The sequence below is a fragment of the Salvelinus sp. IW2-2015 genome, unplaced genomic scaffold, assembly GCF_002910315.2.
Source record: "Salvelinus sp. IW2-2015 unplaced genomic scaffold, ASM291031v2 Un_scaffold5172, whole genome shotgun sequence".
In the NCBI taxonomy this organism is placed as follows: Eukaryota; Metazoa; Chordata; class Actinopteri; order Salmoniformes; family Salmonidae; genus Salvelinus; species Salvelinus sp. IW2-2015.
In genome coordinates this window covers 15,748-30,916 of record NW_019946438.1, presented here as the reverse complement: position 1 = coordinate 30,916, position 15,169 = coordinate 15,748, and positions in this window count along the sequence as shown.

The window sequence follows — 15,169 nt, the reverse complement described above, 5'->3', positions numbered from 1 at the left end:
CCTATGTCTCTGTCTGTCTGTCTCTGTCTGTGTGTCTGGCTGTCTGGCTTCTTGTCTGTCTCTGTCTGTGTGTCTGGCTGTCTGTCTATCTGTCTGTCTGGCCGTGTGGCTGAATGTTTGTCTGTCTGGCTCCTTGTCTGTGTGTGTGTATGTGTGGCTGGCTGGCCGTCTGGCTCTGTCCATCTGTCTGTCTTACTATCTGTTTGAGGCTCGCCCAGTGGGGGTTGAATGTCCACAGGAGTTATAGCCTCTGAAATCTCTGTCTCTCAGTTTCTCTCGCTGACCACATTAACACGTTTTCATGAGCACACTATTCCGGATAGTAGCTCATATCCCACTTAAGCTCTTATTCGGGATAAGCTGTTTACATGCATCTTTGATATCCCACTCACGAGTATCCATGTAACCATGAATAAACAGAATATTGTTAATTTAAGTTCATATGGGTTAAATGGAATAGTAACTGAAATGTGGACACTAACTGTTAGCCTATAAACTCTTACAGCTTAATATAATATTAACTCCTGCAGAATTATGCATTTCTTGCAGTAAAATGATACAACAAATGTTAATTTTGTCTTGGGAACAGGTGTGGAGAAATATGATTTCTTTCTTTCAGCATCTCTTGACAACATGCGAATGTGTTATCTTTGACACTTTTATGCAAGCAGACAGTCTTATCAGAAACGTGTTTTATCGTTTTGTCAACTTTTAATTTCCTTACAATAGTCAAATTGATGGTCCTGTGTAAAATGTCAATCTTTACACTGTTTTGGAGTTATTGCCTTTTCTCCCTCGTACATAAAATAAAAATTAACATTTAGCGGTGATTACCAATGCATTCATTCTACCAATGTAAGACATTATTCTGGTGAGCACTACTTTATTTAGTCATCGGGCAACAAGTTATGACAGAAGAGAAGCTGCATGTATCTAACTATAGTTCACAAACAAAATGGCCTACCAAATGTCGGGAAATTATAATATGTTCTACCAAATGTCGGAAATTATAATATGGCCTACCAAATGTCGGAAATAATAATATGGCCTACCAAATGTCGGAAATTATAATATGGCCTACCAAACATGTCCGGAAATTAAATATGGCCTACCAAATATCGGAAATTATAATATGGCCTACCAAATATCGGAAATATATAATATGGCCTACCAAATGTCGGAAATTATAATATGGCTACCAAGTGTCGGAAATTATAATATGGCCTACCAAATATCGGAAATTATAATATGGTCTACCAAATTCTGAAGTGTCTAAATCTGGGGTGAAAGTAGCCAGTAGGCTATACAGTCCAGTACGGTCTACCAGCAAAATAAATGTGTATGGAATTATGGTGGAACGAACTGCGCAGGTCTACTTTTTTGACAATCAGATGAAAACATATCACACAGCACCCATGATATGCAACTGAGCCTGCGCAGACCGTGAAACAACAGTAAATGGGATAAGATGTTTACATGCCACAGTATCCGTCTATGATCAGCATGTCCCAGGCATCTTATCCGGGTTTATCTAACCGACATACAAGCTTTTTCGGGTTATTGTAAATGGCATATGATGTTTACTGTGTCAACTAAAAAACAGAATATTGAGTATGCCGAATAATAACGGGAGTGGTGTGCATGCAAACGTGGTCACTGTCTCTGTCGGTCTCTGTCTCGTCGCAATAACCATATGCTTATAGGATTCATTAGATAATAGCCTTACCATATGAATCGTACGTATCACCTACCTACGTGCCTACTGACTCCCGAGTGGCGCAGCGGTATAAGGCACTGCATATCAGTGCTAAAGGCGTCACTACAGACCCTGTTTCGATTCTAGGCTGTATCACAACCGGCCGTGATTGGGAGTCCCATAGAGCGACGCACAATTGGCCCATCATCGTTAGGGTTTGGCCAGGGTAGACCGTCATTGTAAATATGAATTTGTTCTTAACTGACTTGCCTGGTTACGTTTAAAAAAAAKAGTTATTGATTAATATGAAGGCATTGTAGGGCATCTCTTCTATGAGTAGGCCCTGTATTAGGTTGTCTGCCCAGGAAATATAAAAAAAACAAGCAGGATCACAACTAGTTGACCATTTATGCAGTCTTCCATAGCACCTCCCAGGACCTTAGATGAGATTCAAAGTCAAGTTAGATTCCCACGGCTTTCGAGGAGCAGGTGCAATGTCATCCCCTTGATGAACAACAGGGGGCAGTAAAGCACCACATATAAAACTAAATAAAATGCTGAGTGGGAACAACTGAAATAGCATCTCTAAAGAGTCATACTGACTTATTTGAAACACGAATATTTGCGTGCAATTTTACTTTGAGAATAATTACAGATTGTTGTAATCCTTGTCTAGGTCATTGTGACCATGTTCGAGGAGTTGTATTGCATTGCAAACAGAAGTTATTGTTGGATCTTGCAGAATGTACGGCGTCTGTACTGAGTGACTTCCCTTTGTTGCATAACTTTTCACCTTCTATTTGATCTATCTGTTGCCCATAAGCAGGGCGTTCTTAACACATCCACGGTGTAACTGTTAAAAATAAAGATATCCAATCAACACAATAGGATGGRCTATTCTGGATAGGCAAATGGCACAATGTATTTCAGGAGGCTGTAGTTTATCCACTCTACATCAGTTTGCATGGGTTTTACATTGTAGCTTGAGGTATATTGTTATAGTGTTACATCACATTATTATTGAGCTTTTTCATGTTATTTTATTTCAGATGGTCCAGCATCATCCTCAGACAATTGCTTTCATTTTTGGTCTAATTCCTGTTTCTTGAAAAAAAGGCTTAAAATAAAGGTTAAAATCCAGGTCATGTGACATGATTAACCCAAACATTGGAAATCCAGGTCATGTGACATCATTAACCAAAACATGAAATCCAGGTCATGTGACATGATTAACCCAAACATAGGAAATCCAGATCATGTGACATGATTAACCCAAACACAAGAAATACAGGTCATGTAACATGATTAACCCAAACACAAGAAATACAGGTCATTTTACATGATTAACCCAAACACAAGAAATACAGGTCATTTTACATGATTAACCCAAACATAGGGCCCTGTACATTCTGCTCTATGTAACAGCTGTGAACATGGACAGGAGTGAATGAAAGGTGAGGCCACGGTCATGAGTCTTAACTCTTGAACTTATACCACTGCATCAGCCAGCATCCTCATCTGTCCATGATTTTGATCATTGAGGAACATGAGTAGATGGATGGATGAGTGGATGAGACAGTTGAATGGGAGATAGGATGGGTCAACGGAGAGGTGAACACATGGTGGATAGATGGACAGACCGAAAGACAGATGAGTGGACGGAGGATGGATATGCCATTGATCATCCTCTGCACCAGGGACAGCGTTTCCAGACGGCTGCCCCACTTCAAAGTGTTCCTACCTGCCGCCGTTGTATCTCAGAGATGAAAGACAAACTCTATTTAACTATCAAGTTTGTCTCCTTTAACCCTACGTGGACACCTGTAACATGTCTATGTTGATGTCTAACATCTAACGATATAATGACGGATGTAGCCGTTCACGAGTGGCCATGGAATTTGAGTCGTCAGAATAGAAACACAATGTTCCCCCGTGACATTAGCTATCACTATGAGTGAGGAAGGGAGAAATAGCTGCATAAAATAATCTAATGTTATTGTTTTCTGTGGTAACCTCTTGTTAGGTGAGATTCATTTCTGTCATCATCTCTAATCTCCATGTCTCTTTTTTTCTTTCTCTGTTTCACGTCTCCTTCCTCACTCAGACAGAAGTCCTTGGCATGGAACACATGGAGAAAATATTTTTCCAATCAGAAAGGACGAGCGAGAGAGAGAGCTGGAGAGAGGTTTGTATCTCACGTATTTGTTATGCACTACCAAGTCAAAGCCCTGCCTTTATCCGCCACAAACACACACCTCCTGTTGTCAATGGAAACAGGGAGGACTGGAAGAGAGGGAGCTGGACACGGAAATAGGGAGAGAGAGAGGGGATGAAGGAGAGGGACAAACAGCTATTAAGTGCATCTATAGCCCTCTGTTAGGGTTTACATCCTTCAGGCGATGTTCTCCTGTTTAATGGCAATGTCATGTAGCGAATGAACCCCACTTACAGATTCATGATAGTATTTATCAGAGGCAGGTCTTGTAGATGGTGGATGGAGGGAGGGATGGAGGGAAGAAAGCCAGTATGCCATGATCCCATGTATACTGAACAACAATCTAAACGCAACATGCAATAATTTCAAAGATTTGACTGAGTTACAGTTCACATAAGGAAATCAGTCAATTGAAATATATTAATCAGGCCCTAATCTATGGATTTCACGTGACTGGGCAGGGGTGCARCTATGGGTGGGCCTTGGAGGGCATAGGCCCGCCCACTTGGSAGCCAGGCCCACTCACTGGGGAGCCAGACCCAGCCAATCAGAATGAATTTATCCACAAAAAAGGGCTTTATTACAGACAAAAATACTCCTCAGCAACAAAAAAAACGACAATCCCGCAGGTGAAGAAGCTGGATGTGGAGGTCCTGGGCTGGCGTGGTCTGCGGTTGTGAGGCTGGTTGGACGTACTGCCAAATTCTCTAAAACAACTTTGAAGGCAGCTTATGGTAGAGAAATKAACATTCAATTCTYTGGCAACAGCTCTGGTGGACATTCTTGCAGTCAGCATGCCAATTACACGCTCCCTCAAAACTTGAGACATCTGTGGCATTGTGTGACAAAACTGCACATTTTAGAGTGGCCTTTTATTGTCCAGAGCACAAGGTGCACTTGTATAATCAGCTACTTGATATGCCACACCTGTCATGTGGATGGATTATCTTGGCAAAGGAGAAATGCTCACTAACAGGGATTTAAAGAAATTTGTACACATAATTTGAGAGAAATAAGCTTTTTATGTGTATGGAATATTTCTGGGATCTTTTATTTCAGCTCATGAAACATGGGACCAACACTTTACATGTTGCGTTTATATTTTTCTGTTTAGTTTTCCAAAAACACCTTGCAGGTTTTACTTAGATGTTAAGGGCAAGGAGCAGGGAGGTGGTCTGGAGGGAGAGGGGGATGGCGGAATAGAGAGGGAAAAGAGAGACAGATTGCCGTGATGCCATTTTCCAAAAACACCTCCCAGATGTTCCCACCTGGCACCTGCTCCAAAATGTCTGGCCGCCAAACAAGTGCTTGGACGGAGCTGAAAGGGCCACGCTCTGTATCCACAGTGAACTCTTAATTTAACGCCTTGGAGAGGGGACCAGAGCGGCCCTGACACGAGTGTCACTGCTGCGACCATTGCTCAAGAGGGTGACTTTCAGCTCTGCCTGTGTAATGACCGAGCACGGTGCAAGTGACAAACTAACCAGGGGAGTAACAGAAAGACAGGAGGAGGGAGATAGGGGAAAACTCTGATAGCAACTAACAGACTGTAGATGCAACACCTCACTCTCTCACACACCTATCCCAGCCTGCTCTCCTCTCCTTCAGTGGCTAGCACACACTCCAAGTGGTTTATGGGGCTCTGCTCCTGTCTCAGCGGGCGACTTTGGGATGACCACTCATCCCCCCCATCCCTCCATTCCCATAAAGAGTTGAGGGGATAATCCAGTAGTGGGGATCTTTTTTGCTGCATGTGTGTTCAACTTACATCATCACCCAGATACGTTTTTAAACTTGTTGTGTTAACAACTTCTAACGTGTTTGAGATGCTCAAAGTTTAGTAAGCCTTGTAAGGCATCCTCTTATTTACCGATTAACTCTCAGAAAATGTTATTAGTCACAAACTACACGGACATGCACTGTGACCTTGGCTCTCATCATTGAATAATGCATAATAACAGCCCGATAATGTTTACCTGCCAACTCCTATTTTGACTCAAGTTTTGACTCGAGTGTCGCATCATTTCTACAATGTAGAAGAAACTGTTGTTTTGACACCCATGCGTCCTCGTTGCTTAACGGAGAATATTTTTGCAGTTTGACTTAATGAGCTTCATTAAATTATGACTATACGTCTATGATTGAATGGCTCTTATTTCATATTTCCCCTCTTTTTTTACGTGGTATCCATCTTCTCTGTTTTTCAGAGTTCTGACAGTGTCTGGCAAATCCTTTAAAAAATAAACGGTGTTTGATAGTGTTAGTTTTTTTAATAACATGATTCAACACAAAGGCTCCATGTACGGCAAGTATCCTAGTGGTTAGATTGGTGAGCCAGCAACCGGAGGGTTGCCAGTTTGAATCCTGGGTCTGACTGTAAGAATCTGTTGGGAAGTGAGCTGTAACTGCCCAGTGTGGCTGGTAACTTCCCAGTGTGCTGGTAACTGCCCAGTGTGCAGTGTGGCTGGTAACTGCCGTGTGGTGGTACTGCCCAGTGTGCCATGTGGCTGGTAACTGCCCCAGTGTGGCTGGTAACTGCCCAGTGTGCCCAGTGTGGCTGGTAACTGCCCAGTGTGGCTGGTAACTGCCCAGTGTGCCCAGTGTGGCTGGTTACTGCCCAGTGTGTCGTGTGGTACTGCAGGTGTGCCCAGTGTGTGTGGTAACTGCCCGTGTGCCCAGTGTGGCTGGTAACTGGGCAGTGGGGCAGCCCCCTGCACCTCTACAGAACACGCTATATACACTGAGTGTACAAACATTAGGAACACCTTCCCAATATTGAGTTGCACCCCTTTTTCCCGGAAAAGCCTCAATTTGTTGGGGCAGGGATTCTAGGTGTCAAAAGCATTCCACAGGGATGTCCCATGTTGACTCCAATGTTTCCCACAGTTGTGTCAAGTGGGATGGATGTCCTTTGGGTGGTGGACCATTCTTGACACATGGGAACTGTTGAGTGTGAAAAACCACGCAGCGTTGCAGTTCTTGACACACTCAAACCAGTGTTACTGGATGGAAACTACCAGTGTAATGGTTGTGCTCAATGTAATGGCATATATTATGTAGACTTTAAACTCCCCAAACAGGGCAACACATCCCAATCAAAGTTGTTATCACATGCTCCACTAGGCAGTTATTTATCTTATAACTGTTCCTTTAGTAAACATTATGTGGGTAAAACAAAGCGCAATTAAAAGAACAAATTTTGAGCGATCGTAGCACCATTAGGTGCAAAAACTCGACCTACCAGTTGCGGCCACCTTTTGGAAGCACACTCGATTTCATCCCTTACGATAGTATCCCTAGGAGAGGGGTGACAATTTATTGTTAAAACGAGAGGCTGGCTTTGATCTGAAGCCATTATTGTGATTGTTGTGATTTTGCTATTGTAAATGTTTGTAGGCCATCAGCCAAATTGTATCTATGATCGTATGCTATCCATTCATATTTTGGCATGTTATTTTTATATCTGAAGATTAACCAATGATATCAGGCCACACCCGGCCATGATTACAGACACCTGTGTGTGTCCTTTGACTATTAAAACTAGTGACCCGCAGTGTTGTGTCATTATATCCTGATGAGACAGCTTGTCTGTCGAAACGTTGGTTATTAATTATTACGTCTGAGCTCCTAGAGTGTGCGGCTCTCCTTTAACTTTTCAGGTGTTCTACTCCGCTAGCCAGCACCTCGTCTGAATAGGTTTCTACTCCGCTAGCCAGCACCTCGTCTGAATAGGTGTTCTACTCCCTAGCCAGCACCTCGTCTGAATAGGTGTTCTACTCCTCTAGCCAGCACCTCGTCTGAATAGGTGTTCTACTCCGCTAGCCAGCACCTCGTCTGAATAGGTGTTCTACTTCCTAGCCAGCACCTCGTCTGAATAGGTGTTCTATCTCTAGCCAGCACCTCGTCTGAATAGGTGTTTCTACTCCGCTAGCCAGCACCTCGTCTGAATAGGTGTTCTACTCCGCTAGCCGCACCTCGTCTGAATAGGTGTTCTACTCCGTAGCCAGCACCTCGTCTGAATAGGTGTTCTACTCCTCTAGCCAGCACCTCGTCTGATAGGTGTTCTACTCCGCTAGCCAGCACCTCGTCTGAATAGGTGTTCTACTCCTCTAGCCAGCAACTCGGCTGAATAGGTGTTCTACTCTCTAGCCAGCACCTCGTCTGAATAGGTGTTCTACTCCGCTAGCCAGCACCTCGTCTGAATAGGTGTTCTACTCCGCTAGCCAGCACCTCGTCTGATAGGTGTTCTACTCCTCTAGCCAGCACCTCGTCTGAATAGGTGTTCTACTTCGCTAGCCAGCACCTCGTCTGAATAGGTGTTCTACTCTAGCCAGCACCTCGTCTGAATAGGTGTTCTACTCCGCTAGCCAGCACCTCGTCTGAATAGGTGTTCTACTCCTCTAGCCAGCACCTCGTCTGAATAGGTGTTCTACTTCCTAGCCAGCACCTCGTCTGATAGGGTGTTCTACTCCTCTAGCCAGCACCTCGTCTGATAGGTGTTCTACTCCCTAGCCGAACCTCGTCTGAATAGGTGTTCTACTCCCTAGCCAGCCACTGCTTGAATAGGTGTTCTATCCTCTAGCCAGCACCTCGTCTGAATAGGTGTTCTACTCCTAGCCAGCACCTCGTCTGTAGGTGTTCTACTCCTCTAGCCAGCACCTCGTCTGAATAGGTGTTCTACTCCTCTAGCCAGCACCTCGTCTGAATAGGTGTTCTACTCCTCTAGCCAGCACCCGTTATGATAGGTGTTCTACTCTCTCGCAGCACCTTGTCTGAATAGGTGTTCTACTCCTCTAGCCAGCACTCGTCTGAATAGGTGTGCGTTTCTGTTTGTGCCTGTATGACATGACAATGACCATAAGAGTTGGCAACACAGTGCAAGCAGATCTGGGACCAGGCTACCTGATTTCAAGATGGCTCCAGCCTCTTCTCCCTCAGTCATGTTCATGTGCAGCACACAGTGTTTCTAGTTCGGCCCCCGAGATGCAATTGTGATGCGGGAGAAAATAGCTGACGAGAGGGGGAAAAAAGTAGGACCGGCTCTTGTTTTTAAAGGTCAGGACGTAGAAGAGGTGTGTTTGCTGCTGTCCTTTCTCTAATTGTCTGTCCGGGGCCTACGTGTTCTGCTTGACTAAAACGTCCATTGATTCGCAGTCATTTGCACACCAGGGTTATTGCTTCGCTTGTAGCTTCCACTCTGCCTAGGTGTAGCGCTGCGATGGAGGGATGGGGAGAGAGGGAGAGAAGGAAGCTGCGATGGAAGGATGGGGAGAGAGGGAGAGAAGGAAGCTGCGATGGAGGGATGGGGAGAGAGGGAGAGAAGGATAGGGAGGGGTGTGTTCTGGCATGCCACCCTGTCTCACTACGACACCTGAGATGATGTTCTGATAGTCAATGGAAAGTGTTTGCATTATAGAATTCAAGATCAGCACTAGTTGCAGTACAGATACTTACTCAAGCACCTGACTTCCTTTATGAATCCATATGAGCCAACATGTAGATTGCTGTAATGAAATGGTAACGATTCCCATTTTTGATCGTTGTTTATCCATAGCTGGCTTACATTACACTGAAAATTTCAGGTCTCTTGAATATCATATGAAATACTTGTCACAAGCCGGCTCATAGCCTGTGACAAAACTGAGGGACACGAACAACATATAGGCAATTAAAAGTGTCTTTATTATAAACAAAACTATTAACTTTAAACTAAGAAAAAGAATGAGGTGTGGAATATCATAATGTAAAGTGTATGTAAAGTGCATGGATGCGTGAATATGTGGTGGAACATGACGAGTGAAACTATGCCAAAACTACAAAGGAACAAGCAAAACATGATCATACCTGGAGGAGCAGAGAGAGAGAAGAGGTGTATGTGAAACAGTTTATAAATACCCTGAGCCCAGTGGCTCCAATCACTAACGACCCTCCTCTGCTCCAGGAGGAACCGCCCCCTGCACTGCAGGAGGAGGAGCCGTGACATACTTGTGATCCAGGCAGAAGGTTCATGCTATGTAATGTACAGTATGGTCTATCAAAGACAGGACCACAACCTCTAGAATATGTCATATGGATCCAGTGATGCTTCAAGCAGCAAATGTATTACATGGAAACGAAACCATCTAGAGACATTGTAGATTCAACTTATCAACAGTCATTATGTAAACTAGTTTGAGGCAGGACATGACTTTTACTTGAGAACTCAGAACGTAAGACAAACGTTCTGTTATGGTGTCCTTCAACATTGGAATGCAGCCAGATACTCAGTAGTTTGATGACCTCTCCCGCTAATTTATACGACCCTTGACCTCTCATCCTCAAGGACCTCCTTAACGAGGCACACTTCTCCCCTGGGCCGAGCAGGTTGCTGGGGTCCGTGTGGGAGGTGTGGTCTGGAGACCCTGAAGCGAGGGCCCAGTCCAGTCAGCCAGAACCTAGAGGAAAACATGTGAGTGTCCGCGTCCACCAGCAACTTCATCATTGTTGTTGTAGTTGTCATATTTATCATCATCATCACCATCACCACCACCATCATCACCAACCCCACCACCATCATCCACCAACCCCATCATCACCATTCACCAACCCCATCATCATCATCATCATCATCATCATCATTCATAATCATCATCATCACCATCACCAACCCCATCATCATCATCATCATCATCATCACCATCACCACCACCACCACCAACACCATCATCATCATCATCACCATCACAACCCATCATCATCATCATCATCATCATCATCATCATCATCAATCATCATCATCATCATCATCATCCATCATCATCATCAATCCATCATCACTATCACCACCATCATTCATCACCATCATCATCATCATCACCATCACCAACCCCACCATCATCATCATTATCATCATCATCATCATCATCATCATCACTACCACTCATCATCATCATCACCACCATCATCATCACCATCATCACCAATCACACCACGCCATCGCACAACCATCATCATACATCACCATCACACCACCATCACCAACCCACATCATCACATCACCATCATCCCACACACCCACAATCATCATCACCATCCCCAACCCATCATCATCATCACCACCACCACCATCACCATACCATCACCAACCACCATCATCATCATCATCATCATCACATCATCACATCATCATCATCATTCATCATCATCATCGTCGTTGTCGTAATCCTCATCATCAACCATCAACCATTATCATCCCCATCAGAGGGTTTCTCAATGAGAGCCTCTGTCTCTGAAAGTGTGCTGTCTTCTGTAACTGTGTCTCCAGCAGGAGGCCTACTGCCCATCGTTGAGGAGAATGTCTACATTTATGGGTCCATGGTGACATGGTGACAGCTCATTTTTGCCGTGGCCTGGAAGAGGAGGTTGAGTCTGTGACTTAGGTTATGTAAACTGCCTAATGTATGTTGGCAGTCTTCATTTGCCTGCTTGCTTCTCAACATCATAAGTGATTATAATCATTTTGCTTTGGTGCAGATGCATGCAAGTGTGGTGTAGTTGCGCTGTTGTGTGTGTGTGTTTGTGTGTGTGTGTTGTGGGTTGTGGTGGTTGTGTGTGTGTGCCTGTGGTGTGTGTGTGTGTGTGTGTGTGTGTGTGTGGTGTGTGTTGTGAGGGCTCTATGTGATAGTTTGAGAAAGTGAGTGTGTGTGTCCACGTGTATGTGTGTGTGCCAGCATGCATGCCGTGTGTGCTCAGGAAGGGCTGTAATAACTGGAGTGTAATACATGTGAATTCCCCCTCGCCTCCATGATTGATGTCACCACAACCCCCTCTCTTCATATACCAGTCTGGCTTGCATCAGTATTCACACACTGACTAATGGACAGTTTGTACAGACCATCTGCATTCATGGCAGCATAACTTTCAGCCAAAGAAACGACGTATCTCCTGACATCTCTCTTATTCTCCTTGTAATACACACACGTATATATCCCCGCCTACCATAAATCTCCTATAAGCACCTGCTGTATTCTGAAAAGCACTTATAATTAAAAACACGCCTAGTCGAAAATCCAGACGCTGAAATATTAAGATCCACTGTGTGCATCGATCCCCCATTTTCTGTAACCCCGGTTTGTTCTACAGAGCCAAACTCTGTGAATCATTACATTTTTAATGTCGACTTATTTCCAGATGCATTATTTATTAGGCGTGGGCAGGGTGAGTCACAAGCCATCTGATTGTCTGGGAGTCCAGTGCCCGGGTGGGATTGACCCAACTGAGGTGTGTGTAAGTGTGTGTGTGGTGTGTCACAAGCAGCAGATTGTGTTTTCGTGTGTGTGTGTGTGTGTGTGTGTGTGTGTGTGTGTGTGTGTGGTGTGTGTGTGTGTGTGTGTGTGTGTGTGTGTGTGTGTGTGTTGGTGTGGTGTGTGTGTGTGTGTGTGTGTGTGTGTGTGTGTGTTGTGTGTGTGTGTGTGTGGTGCACAACTGGAGGATAGATGGATCATGGCTGAATCTCAACAGTGCAGTGTGGCAGGGATTGGGGGTGTTGGAAGCAGAACTGATCTGATGACCCTCATCAACTGGCCAGGAATAAAACACTCACATCCACTGTATTCACACTAGTCTACGTCCCAACTGGCAACCTATATCCCTATTTAGTGCACGCACATGAGGAATAGTTGTGCGTTTGGGACACACCTTATAGCTCCACTAAGGTATTACACAGTAGGTTATGTGGTTTAAAGTGGGCGGGCTGTGGAATCAGATCTTCGACAACTCGTTTTAATGGCCTATTCCGTTAGACAAGCGCTGCCATTTATGAGAACTGAAATGTGACCCGCAAGATAATCACCATCACTGAGACATGGTGGGAATATCGAGGGGTCAACTTTCTGAATTATTGCAATGTCATCATGTAAGGTGTAAAAAAGCTGTAAACTCTTCTATTGCTGCAGTCTGCTTCCCCTTCGTCCTCCGGTGGTAAGGTTAGAGACGTGCTTTTTTTCCCCCCTCCACCATTCGCCCTCCTTTATTTCATTTGTTTTATTGCATTACAGAATTATGTAAATATGTGCATTGCCGATCTTGAGGAGAGCGCCGAGCGCAGGGCCGGGGCCCGAGAGCAATCCGCAAGGGCAATTTGATCGTTTGCGATGAATGCTCGCTAACATATGTCGGCTTGTCACACATACAAATGGACATTAATACGATCACGGAATGAAACCCATCTGCAGAGGGGTGACATGGTAAGGGGCGTCCTGGTGTCTAATTGACAATACGTGAACCGTTAGTAGATGTGGGATACATTAACGTCCTTGTGATGACCTGGTAATAATATGGTGAACTCCTGTCACACCCACACACACACACACACACACACACACACACACAACACACACACACACACACACACCACACACACACAACACACCACACACACACACACACTCAAACACACACAACACACATACACACCACACACACACAAACACACACACAACCACACAGCACCCCGCAAGGGCTGTCTATCTGCGGACCCTTAAGTGCGATTCTTTGCCACCCCACTCTAGAGTACAATTGTGTATCCACAAACGGGCTAAGTGGGTTAATCATGCCCGTGAGCCGTTGGGGTTATCATTAGCCCTACCCGACCTGGTGTAGTTTTAAAGACATTCGTTTCATCGAGAAGCTTGCCGTAATGAAGACAGGACGTGCCGCGACCAAACTGTCTGCATTATTCGCAGAATGTGCCGCCGGGCGGCGACGTCGACGTAATTCTGTTGTATTAGTGTTTGCATCGTCCGGAGTGCATGTGTGTGTGAGTTATGAGGCCTGAGTGTGTGTGCTGCTCACGACACTTTGCAGACTGGGGATAGTATAAATAAGATCAGTGCTGTAGTGTGGCCGCATACTTAGGGATAACGGTCCTGGTACTATATCTGTAGCTTGTCCAGGAAAACCGGAACATTTGAGCTAATCGTTGTGTTCTGTGTCCTCTTGTATGAAAATAGATGAGAAAAATCAAAGTGAGTCACTCTGTCGTCCCAAATGAGTCTGACTTTGATCGTGGGATGTCATACAGCTTTTCAACAAATGTTTACACTCCCTCCCGTGTACTATTCATAGTGTGGTTTGAAAGATAAGCTGGCCTGTATGGGCGTTATTCATGACGATAGGTGTCGTGGTTTGTGTGGTAGGTAGATGTGAATATTTCCCGTGGTGTGTGTGGCATGGGTGTGTAGTTGTGGTGTATGGACCTATTTCAACTTACAGGGTGTCGGATAAAATCACAACATAATGTGCTTGATTTTGTGCGAATGATAGGTTAAAATTCGAGGTGAGGTCATTGTATCTAGGAAATGATTTATGTCCACATCATTGTTATAATTTTCCCGTGCAAACGTTAGCCCTCGCAAGACTTAGTTATCTCAAAGCATCCGTCCTGCTCAGCGTTCTGGAATAAAACAATGTTAAGAACCCAAGTGATTCTATAGACCGCCACAGGCTCTGAAGCGCCCACCACCGATGACATTGTCGAGAATCGCCGTCAGAAGGCGATGGATGTCAGATGGACGATGATGTCAGAATGCCGAGTGTATGAAAGATGAAGGTGCACTAACTGTCTTGTACTGGCTGCATGACGCTAAGAGCATCTCGATGGTTGGGCTCTGGACTGAGGGACAAAAAATGGGACAACCAAATAACCAAATAGATGCCCTCTTGTCCAGGGCCTCGCGGTACCCAACCATAACTCTCCTAAACTCTCTACAGTGACTCATATCTCTAAACAGCTGATGTCATCTAGATACAGCACATTATGTTGAAGTAATCCCTTAATTGGCACATCAGTTTAAGCCTCATGTTCTTCTCTCGTGGGAAAGTTGTGCTAAAATGAAAAACTGCCACGGGAAAGTGAGACGAGTCGCCTCTCTTCTCCCACCCTCTGACATAGCCTACAGAGTAAACAGAATCTGGAGCCCACTCCGACACAGCTGAGCCACTACTGCACTGCTAAAGAGCTAACTCCTCCAGCCAAGGGTAATGATGTTTGCTGTGCACCAAACCCCCATGACTCTCTGTACGATGCAAATGCACACACACACAGCACACACACTAACACACACCACACACACACACACACACACCACGATCTGAGTTGGCACATTTGCACACACACACACGCACACATCGAGCAACACACACAGCCACACACCATAACCTCGACACCACACTATCACACACACAACACACACTATGCACACACTACACACACACACACA